The 11561-nt window shown below is 36.1% G+C and overlaps 1 non-coding gene across 1 annotated transcript; it reads left to right on the top strand.

The window, feature by feature from the left end:
* Window positions 1-2673: 2673 nt before the first annotated feature.
* Window positions 2674-2745, top strand: TRNAW-CCA (transfer RNA tryptophan (anticodon CCA)). Its single transcript has one exon. It is a non-coding gene; the product is annotated as a tRNA-Trp (tRNA).
* The last annotated feature ends 8816 nt before the right edge of the window (window positions 2746-11561 follow it).

Genomic DNA, 11561 nt, shown 5'->3' with positions numbered 1-11561 from the left:
GAGACTGTTGCATCACATGACCGCAGGCCCACCATTCGTCGTTGAGCTTCCACCAGTTTTCAGGCCCCTTGGGACCCTCTTTGTACTCGAATAGACATTACAATATGAGCAGTTATAACTACTTTCCCTTCCGTAGGCCCACCATTTGTGGTTGTGCTTCCACCAGTTTTCAGGCCCCTTGGGACCCTCTTTGTACTCGAACAATCGTTACAGTATGAGCAGTTATAACTATTTTCCTTTATCGAACGGTTGAACCTCTTTCAATTGTCTAACACATAATCATATGGTCCACAATAATGACAGGTGGGCAAGAGGAGAGTTGATTTCAAAGGGGAACGCCTTACGGCATAATTAATAAATAAGACAATTTTGTTCAACACTTCATGCCTCATATGGTCTCATGTCATCAAACCATTAAAGCTCCAAAAATAGCACATCATGAGAGACATTACCAGTTAAAACAAAGAAAAAAAATAAAAATAAAAAATTTACAAAATGTTTTGAGGATAAAACATCTCGAGGGGATGAATAATATAATGAACATAAATATATTTATAAACATCAAATTATTGATTAATTAGAGGAGACATGTTAAGAAAAATATATAATTAATGGAAAGATATGACTTAATATATGTATATATATTATAATAGAAATATGATAATTTAATGTCATGTTTAACATTTTAATTATCAAATTATATAAATAATAATAATAAAAATAAAAATGAGTTATGGCATTGAGATTTCATGGTATTGATATGGAATATAGTTTATTTAAAGGGGGAAATTAAACCAATTTAGATTCATTTGAACTCTGAATTTACCAAGCATCTAGAATGATCAAATCTCTTGATATGTAAATCTCTTTTAAAGTGATAAGAGATTTGTTCCCTCTTAATATTTGGTAAATCCAAATTTAAAATAAATTTAGATTAATTATTATAATAATTAAAATTAAAATAACAAATACCTACTAAATAAAATAATAATAATAATAATAATAATCTACTTCTTAATAATAATAATAATAAAATGAGCTTATGAAAAAATATTCATTTCTTAAATTTAAAAGAAGATTAAATCTGGAAAATAATAATAATAATAATAATAAATTTTTAAGAAAATTTATAAAAAATTATCCACTTCATATTTAAAGATTGAATTTGTAAAATTATATATATATATATATATATATATATATATATATATATATTCTCGAGAGAGAATTGAAAAGGAAAAGCAATGGTTTATCCACTTCTGAAATATAAGATATATTTCTTTGCTAGAAAAGACCCAAAGAGAATTAAATTAAGAAAAAAAGCAAACAAACAAAAACAAAAAAGAAAGAGTGGCTTTAAAAATTTGCAAAAAAGTGAGGATCTTTTCTTGAAATCGTGAAAATTGGTTTAAAAAGCGTCAAAACTGTCAAATTTAACCAGGTGAGTTTATTTTGAAATTTGAAACCTTGTTTAAAATAGAATTGAGTTTAACAAAAAAAAGTTAAAGACAACCGGGAAAGTTATGCATATATGCTCCCAGCTAGCTCTTGGGATAATCTATTTAACTAGGGGTTTGTCGAGAAGTTAGGAGCATTTATTGTGACTGAATACATCAAGCAGATGAAGAAGCAATTTGTCCCATAGGTTGGCTAACTTTCTTTCTTTCTTTCTTATTTATCAAGTCTTATCCGTCCATCAATCTAAAAGCTAATTAAAAATAAAAAAATTGCAAACATCAAATAAAAAATCAATTGTTAAGTTCTCACACAGAATGGAACCCCACATAAAAAGGGTTGTATACATAAGCAGATGAAGAAACAATCTGTCCCATAGGCTTCCTTCCTTCCTTCCTTCCTTCCTTTACCAAATCCTATTAGTCCGTACATCGATCTAAAAGCGTAAGCGAATTAAAAATCCATCCATCCATCCTTCCATCCAAAAGCGAATTAAAAATCCTCCCTCATCTAAAAGGGAATTAAAAATCCATCCATACTTCATTCCATTCTTTCATCCATCATAAGCGAATTGAAAAGCCTCCCTCCCTCCCTTGTTAAGTTCCCTTCCTTCCTTCCATCCATCCATTCATCGATCCAAAAGCAAATTAAAAATCCTCACTCATCTAAAAGCAAATTAAAAATTCATCCATCCTTCTTTCCTAAGCAAATTAAAATTCCTCCCTCCCTCCTCTTATTAAGTTCCCATCCATCCATCCATCCATCCATAAGCGAATTAAAAATCAATCAATCTATTTCCCTCCCTCCATCTTCCTTCCTTCAAAAATCAACCCCCTTGTTAAGTTCCCACACAGAATCGAAACCCAGTCCCAACGTTCTAACCACTAGACTATAGAATCTATGAACGTTTTCAAGGCTTTTCAGTTATCCCTACCAGCATTTTCAAAAAAGATTCCGTTTATCTACTTAATTATTATATATAGTTAAAGTTAATTGAACTCTTGGTCGCTTTACCGGGGATATAAGCCGCGCAGCGGAGACAGCTCAGTAACTGAAAATGCCAGACTCATATAATGCTTTGCATTTTTCAGCGATTCTCGACGCCACGGTTTATTTTTATATGTTTCTCTAACTCAATGAAGCAGAAGCCATGAGGAAAAAAGCCTAGACGGCGTATAAAAGTTATAATTTATTCTAAAATTAAACATGACATGTGTTGGATCTGTGGCGCAATGGTAGCGCGTCTGACTCCAGATCAGAAGGTTGCGTGTTCGATTCACGTCAGGTTCAATTATTTTCATTTTAAACGACAATAAATTATTTAATAATATATCATTTTAAACGACAATAAATTATAATTATTAATCATTAAACTTAAGAAGGTAAATTATTTAATAATATATCATTTTAAACGACAATAAATTATAATTATTAATCATTAAACTTAAGAAGGTAAATTATTTAATAATATATCATTTTAAACGACAATAAATTATAATTATTAATCATTAAACTTAAGAAGGTAAATTATTTAATAATATATCATTTTAAACGACAATAAATTATAATTATTAATCAATTTTAAACGACAATAAATTATTTAATAATATATCATTTTAAACGACAATAAATTATAATTATTAATCAATTTTAAACGACAATAAATTATTTAATAATATATCATTTTAAACGACAATAAATTATAATTATTAATCATTAAACTTAAGAAGGTAAATTATTTAATAATATATCATTTTAAACGACAATAAATTATAATTATTAATCATTAAACTTAAGAAGGTTGCATTTTAACAGAGTTACATTTTAAACGACAATAAATTATTTAATAATATTTCATTTTAAACGACAATAAATTATTTAATCATAAAACTTTATTAATTAATTATTAATCATTAAACTTAGGAAGGTTGCATTTTAACAGAGTTTACGGTGTTGTTATGATTATTTATGTGTCTCAACGCTGCATTTCTTACTTAATTATTTAATTACTATTTTGCTAATAAATAAATTATTTAATCATAAAAATTTATTATTATTTTTTTATTAATTAATAATGAATAAGTACATTTTAACACTAATTATATCAATTTTTTTCTTCATTGTTTGGAATACTTTTTTTTTCATTTCCATCTTTTTACAATTAGTTAGTTTGGAAAATTAGTGATGGAAAGTAAATTGTTCTAGACAAAGACTTTTTTATTGGCGGAGCCAGAGGTTAACAAAGTATCCCTTGAATTAATCATCTACTTACACTCAAAAGGTCTTTACTATTTGCAAGATGCCAAAATATTTGACTCTTCACTGCCCAACAAAAGCTACTGGTTAATTGCAATTGATCTAGGTTTGCTTGACAATTTAACAGAAGAATGGAGCCATTTTGTTAAGTAATTGATTAGCAACGGATTGTGCTTAAACAGTACAAAGGACTCTTTGGTCTGGACCTGGGATGCCTCAACTAGAAAAATCAAAGCCAAACAAGCCTATGAAGCTATTGCACACTTTGCTATAATTAAGGACATGAGATGATTGGAATAAATTTATTTCCAAATGGTCTATGCCCACCACCTAGGTCACCTTAAGGAAGTGGAACTGACAAAACACAACCAAACTGACTATCCACACGTCCTATAGAACCTCTAAGAGCTACCCCACCTCTCCAAGTGACCAACCTGCAACTTAGCATTTCAAGGATCTAGAGCCCCAGTCGCTCCCTTGTGAAGCCCTCCAAGTGACTGAGGGTCCCAGTCACTCCCATGAGTCTGCTTGTGTGCAACTATAACCATTTTCTGTCAGTGCTATGCCGACAACTGCTATATTTAAGGATAAATTCCAAGGCTAGGACCAAGTCACTATCCATAAATTCATGGAATTCAAAAAAATGAAAAGAAACATAGAGACAATGGCACCAATTCAAATTCTTGAACACAGACTTGACTGGACGCCTACTAGCCATGACATGCATTTCGTCAAACATGTCACATATATGCATTCTACATGGCATAATAACAAATCTGAGCATAGGGGTCTTATATTTATCCTAGAATCACTACGAAGAATTGTTGCCTTATCACATTAGCTACATTATCATCTATTAAGTCATAGATTCACTATACATTCATTTACAAATCAAAAACATGATGAGAAACAAAAAATTTCACTGTCATAAAACATATTCATAACCTGCATATAAAAAACATAAGTAACAAGGATACATTATCCATAAATGCCACGTATAAGCCAATACATTTTCTCATATAATACCAAGGAAAGAAACTCTTATTAATGAATGCAAAAGCCAACCCGGTCTGGGACTACCACGTTCCATCCGACCGTATATTGATTAAACTAAGTCTTTCTTCAGCCAATCACCCTCGTTCCATATTCCAAGAATGAATGTGGGACTCAAATGAACGAAACCAATCCAGGGATTCTCGAGGCTAAACCACCCCACCCTCATCAATAGAATCAGGCTTTACCGCAATCCTCACCGGATCACTAAGCCATAAAAAAGCATGGAGGCCACCATATTTCTCCACCTACACCATGAGTAATTTTCCTATCTCCTAGCCTCTAGGATTTATCGCAATCCACAGTCAAATCTAGTGATCACCAGGCCATAACCGGGACACCACCCTCTAAGATTTACCATATATCCTACCATTCATTGGCAAGGATTCCTAGGCCTATCAAGGGTAACCAATTCTAGTCTTTATCATATATCCTTTCATTCATCGATTGAGGATTCCTAGGCCCACCGAGGCACACAATACCTGGCTTTACCACAACCCACAGTTTGGTTCAGGGATCACTAGGCCAGTGGCTTTATTGTAATCCACAGTCTGGTTCAAGGATCACTAGGCCATGTGTTCTTTCATTTAGAGATCCACCTCACTCAGCTTCGAATCCATCTTAAAATCCAACTCAACCAAACATGAGAACCCCATCTCACCATAGTTATTCGAAAACGGCAATGCAAGACTGAAGAACATCATCACACCTAGAAACACCCATGTCCATGATAACAAGAGAACCAAGAACACACATGCATAACCATGCATGCCAACAAGGAAATACACATGCAAATCGATAATTTGTAACAACCCATAAATAAAAACATGTAATTAATTAGATTAATCATGCAATTTATAATCAACAGGCAATTTATCAAGTAACATCAAATTTCAAAAATATGAGTAGAGACAACTTACCTGTGGCGATGATGTTTCTCACTTGTGATTTCGGGGTTGAACGCTAGTTGAAGTTTGCTAACTGCAACAAAGTCTTGGGGACAACTCTCCACCTAACCGTAGGCTCAATTGCACAAATTCTTGCTACAGCTGGCCACCCCCAAGCCCTCAATCAACATACTACTCCTAGGGAATCCTTTGTCTCACAACACTATTCTCTCAAGAGAATGGATGATGGAATGCCTCTCATCTTCCTCACCAACTATTAAATAGAGCAAACATTGGAAGGGGAACCACATGCACACACTCCATGTTTCAACATGCAACTTTACTACTTTCTTGTTTTATTTCTTTTGTTTTTACTTTTTGATAGCTTTACTGATTTTTACTGCTTTCTTGTTCTATTTCTTTTGTTTTTACTTTTTGATAGCTTTACTGATTTTTATTATTTTTCTGTTTATTTATATTTATATTTTCTCTCTGTACTCTGATGATGTAAATCATGGACTACTTGGGCCTCATTATATAGGTTGAAATTTGGCCTAATCATACATGTTGTCACCTCAGGTCCAACTACGTAGTCATAGAGAAAATAGATTCCTTTCTTATGATAGGAATACTTACTAGAAATATCCTAGCATTTGATAGTACAGTGTCCCTCGTCTGATCTCAACTGCGTCTTTGTCTGAACTGCCATGCATCAGTTATTTATGAGTGAATCCTCACTTATCTAAAATAATAGTTGTCACATGCATGCAAGCATTAACAAACTATATTTTATTATTTTAAAAACTTGTTAAAATAATCTAATTGGACTTGACTAGTTAGAACTAAGTCAACTGATTCTCTCAATATAGAACTCATCCTTAATTCTTCAATCAATGGAGAAAATCAAGGACACATTCCCCAATTAGTGGATAAATAATTGCATGTTCTCACAAATACTTCAAGTTTGCTTTTCTTTAACTAATTAACTCATGGAGATTAATTAATTAATATTTTAAACTGTTGGTAAGACCAAATTCGTTTTTACTTCCTATAGTTAGACCAGGGACAACTAAAAATAGAAAGGGACCCAGAAATGATACCTTTAGAACTTTATAGTTTTAACAGTTTCACCTCTCACCCAGTGTGGCCAATGACTCCACTGGCCAAACTACTATTTTTAGACATGTTATTTTTAGCAGGTCTATTTTTAGCACATTCTAAATTTAACATTTCTTGTTGCACATTTTTCAACACTCCCTCTCAACAAGAAAGGCTTTCTCTCGAACCCGATCCTGTAACTCTAGAATGTTTTACATGCAACACATCTACCCAGTCCACTTGCTCCAACAACACTTGGAACAAAAACACTCCCAACTGACCACTTTGTTGGGCTAGGAACATACTTAGATGTTGAAGCTCTGCCTGCTATTGACAATTGCTCCCTCTCTGACATCTACGCCACTGCAACATTTTCATGCATCTCGCAGCATTGCACACCTCTCTGTGCCACCTAGCACTGTGCAAAGCACTTGTGCCTCTTGCATTGCTGCAGCCTGCTAGCTATGCACTATCCTAGGATTACCCTGCGCTTCCGCTCTCTCTGCCGCTCCATCTGCATCTATCTCTACTCAATCAGTCAGTTCCTGCTACTCCACATCGGGGCTCCCGTAGCAACGTCTCATCCAAGAGGTTGGGTACCTCAAGGGTCCTGCCCCTCCTCCTTGGGACGATCAATCCACATCACTCCACCTCCTACCTGGAGGTATGGCTGCATGTGATCCCTCTGCCCACCTGGCTCGAAGTTTCCCCCTACTGGAGGTCTCTGCATGAGTAGATGTCTCTACTCGATCTCCACTCAGCTTCCCTTGTTGTGGCTGCTCCACAACCTCCTGAAGCTACTGCACCAATTATGGCTCCTACACAATTGTTTTAGACTTCTTCTGACTCTGCATGTTTGGGAAAAACCCATGTTTCAATTTTTAGAAATTCATTTTCAGTTGGCTAGAAATCATGTTTTAAAACTAACTTTTTTAAGCTGCTACGCATTCTGGCAAATGATCAGTTAACAAAATTAATTGTTTCTAGATTGATTGGAGATTTGGACTTATTACGTGGCCCATGCTAATGCATATGCAGATTTTTCGGCCTTCGATGTTGGGAGGTTTCGATGTGGAAGATTTGTGCACCCTGGGAATTGGACATAGGGATGAGCCAAGCACGCACACTTGGGGTTATTAATAGCACACAGTGAGTTTGGAAAGAAAGATCCTCCAAAACAAACCTACTAAAATGCGACTCCCAGGTTCATCAAATGAACCATCGATGCTCAACCTGCAGATCCTCGATTGACTGCCAGATCTAGAGATTTGGAGTGTATTTCTTAACAAATTCAATAACCTGCAGCTTAGTTTCTTGATCCCATTGTTTTCTTGGCATTTTTCGAAGAACTCAGCCATGCAGTGGATGCCTTGGCCCGATCTTCATCGTCCTTAGGATCCCCTTTTCTATAGTGATGATCAGTATCCTGGACCACTCTTTCCCCCTGCAACAGCCTTAGCACCAACTCTCTAGCCTCAGTTTCATTTACGCTGGGCCTGCAAGTACTAACTAAGCAGCTAGTATATGAAAAGTGTGCCCATTGTTTTGCAGTTACTCTGGTTAGAAGGGTTTGTCGAGAGAACATACCTATTAAGTGAGCAATGGAGTCAGTTGGGTGTAAAGTTAATTTCTCTAGTTCACATGACTATATTACAGATATGGAAAGCTTGCCATATCTTGCAAGTTAATTTCCAATTTCTATTTCTAACTTGCAAGATATGGCAAGCTTGCCATATCTGTAATATAGTCATGTGAACTAGAGAAATTAACTTTGCACCCAACTGACTCCATTGCTCGCTTAATAGCTATGTTCTCTCGGCAAGCCCTTCTAACCAGAGTAACTGCAGAACAACGGGCACACTTTTCAGATACTAGTTGCTCAGTTAGTACTTGCAGGCCCAGTGTAAATGAAACTGAGGCCAGAGAGTTGGTGCTAAGGCTGTTGCAGGGGGAAAGAGTGGTCCAAGATACTGATCAACACTATAGAAAAGGGGATCCTAAGGATGATGAAGATCGGCCCAAGGCACCCACTACACAGCTGAGTTCTTCGAAAAATGCCAAGAAAACAGTGGAATCAAGAAACTGAGCAGCAGGTTATCGAATTTGTTAAGAAATACACTCCAAATATCTAGATATGGCAATCAACTGAGGATCTGCAGGTTGAGCATCGATGGTTTGTTTGCTGAACCTGGGAGTCGCATTTTAGTAGGTTTGTTTCGAAGGATCTTTCTTTCCAAACTCACTGTGTGCTATTAATAACTCCAGGTGTGTGTGCTTGGCTCATCCCTATGTCCAACGACCAGGGTGCACAAATCTTTCACATCGAAGCCTCCCAACATTGAAGGCCGAAAAATATGCATATGCATTAGCATGGGCCACATAATAAGTCCAAATCTCCAATCAATCTAGAAACAATTAATTTTACTAACTGATCATTTTCCAGAATGCGTAGCAGCTTAAAAACGTCAGTTTTAAAAAATGATTTCTAACCAAATGAAAACGAATTTCTAAAAACTAAAACATGGGTTTTTCCCAAACATGCAGAGCTAGAAGAAGTCTCAAACAATTGTGGAGGAGCCACAATTGATGTTGCAGCTTCAAGAGGTTGTGGAGCAGCCACAACAAGGGAAGCTGAGTGGAGATCGAGTAGAGACATCTACTCATGCAGAGACCTCCAGTAGGGGGAAACTTCGAGACAGGTGGGCAGAAGGATCACATGCAGCCATACCTCTAGGTAGGAGGTGGGGTGATGTGGATTGATCGTCCCAAGGAGGAGGGGCATGATCCTTGAGGTACCCAACCTCTTGGATGAGACTTTGATATGGGAGCCCCGATGTGAAGTAGTAGGAACTGACTAATTGAGTAGAGACTAATGCAGATGGAGTGGAAGAGAGAGCAACAGTGCAGGGAATCCTAAGACAGCGCATAGCTAGCAGGCTGTAGCAATGCGAGAGGCACAAGTGTTTTGCACAGTGCTAGGTGGCATAGAGAGGTGTGCAATGGTGCGAGATGCATGGAGATGTTGAGTAATGCAGATGTCAGAGAGGGAGCACTTGTCAGCAGTAGGTAGAGCTTCAACATCAAAGTACGTTCCTAACCCAACAGAGTGGTCAGTTGGGAGTGTTTTTGTTCAAGTGTTGTTGGAGCAAGTGGACCGGGTAGATGTGTTGCATGAAAAACATTCCAATGTTACAGGATCTGGTTCAAGAGAAAGCCTTTCTTGTTGAGTGGGAGTGTTGAAAAATGTGCAACAATAAATGTTAAATTTAGATAGTGCTAAAAATAGCATGTCTAAAAATAGCAGTTTGGTTAGTGGGGTCATTGGCCACATTGGGTGAGAGGTGAAACTGCTAAAAATAGAAAGTTCTAAAAATAGCATTTTTGGGTCCCTTCCTATTTTTAGTTGTCCCTAGTCTAACTATAGGAAGTAAAAATGAATTTGGTCTTACCAGCAGTTTAAAATATTAATTAATTAATCTCCATGAGTTAATTAGTTAAGGAAAAGCAAACTTGAAGTCTTTGTGAGAACATGCAATTATTTCTCCACTAATTGGGGAATGTGTCCTTGATTTGCTCCATTGATTGAGGAATTAAGGATGAGTTCTATATTGAGAGAATCAGTTGACTTAGTTCTAACTAGTCAAGTCCAGTTAGATTATTTTAACAAGTTGTTAAAATAATAAAATATAGTTTGTTAATGCTTGCATGCATGTGACAACTATTATTTTAGATAACTGAGGATTCACTCATAAATAACTGATGCATGGTAGTTCAGACAAAGACCCAGTTGAGATCAGATGAGGGACACTGTACTATCAGATGCTAGGATATTTCTAGTAAGTATTCCTATCATAAGAAAGGCATCTATTTTCTCTATGACTACGTAGTTGGACCTGAGGTGACAGCAGGTATGATCAGGCCAAATTTCAGCCTATATAATGAGGCCTAGGTAGTCCATGATTTACATCATTAGAGTACAGAGAAAGCAAGATAGCTATTGAGCTTATTCTTTTTGTATGTTGTTGAGGATTTCCACTTGATTGCTAATACATGGTTGGGGTTTTATGCTGGTGCTTTCCCCTAGATATATCTTGTGTTATGTGTAATTATTTCTCTTGATCAGTTATGCATGTTTCTACTTGATTCTGCTCATGGATTTGATTATGCTTCTGCTTAATGTTTTGTAGAAGTAGAACAAGTATTATGCTTTAGGACATTGCATATATCGGTTTGTTCTACAGGTGAAATTTCTACATGGTATCAGAGCACAGGTGATCAAACAAGAACAGTATACTGAGGGGATATTTCAAAGTTTTGAGTTTTGGGTCGAGAGTTTGCAGAGCAGATCTAAAAATTTATGTACAAAATTTTCAGAAATAAATAGCAGCTTTGGATTCCTTGCGGAAAAATACCCAAAATCAAAAAAAAAAAAATCGGTTGAATCAGAGTTCAGATGAGGGAGATATCGCTGATTTAAAATCAACTCCTTTTCTAGAAAATTTGGTGACGGCAGGAAAGTGGAAATAGACTGGTGTGCTAGCCAAGAACCTGTATGAACTTGAGCTACAAGATGCATCCAAAGCCTTGAGGAGGAAGGCAAAGGTTAGATACTTGGTGGTTGAGAGGGAGATTAAATTACATCTCAACATGCAGAGCCAGAAGAAGTCTCAGACAATTGTGGAGGAGCCATGACTGGTTCAACAACTTCAGGAGGTTGTGGAGTAGCCACAACAAGGGAAGCTGAGTGGAGATCAAGTAGAGACATCTACTCATGCAAAGACCTCCAATAGGGGGAAACTTCGAGCCAGGTGG

The sequence above is a fragment of the Pinus tabuliformis genome, chromosome 2_2, assembly GCF_031772625.1.
Source record: "Pinus tabuliformis cultivar Carrire ecotype Pingquan chromosome 2_2, CPIR1, whole genome shotgun sequence".
In the NCBI taxonomy this organism is placed as follows: Eukaryota; Viridiplantae; Streptophyta; class Pinopsida; order Pinales; family Pinaceae; genus Pinus; species Pinus tabuliformis.
This window is presented reverse-complemented; position numbering and strand designations above follow the sequence as displayed.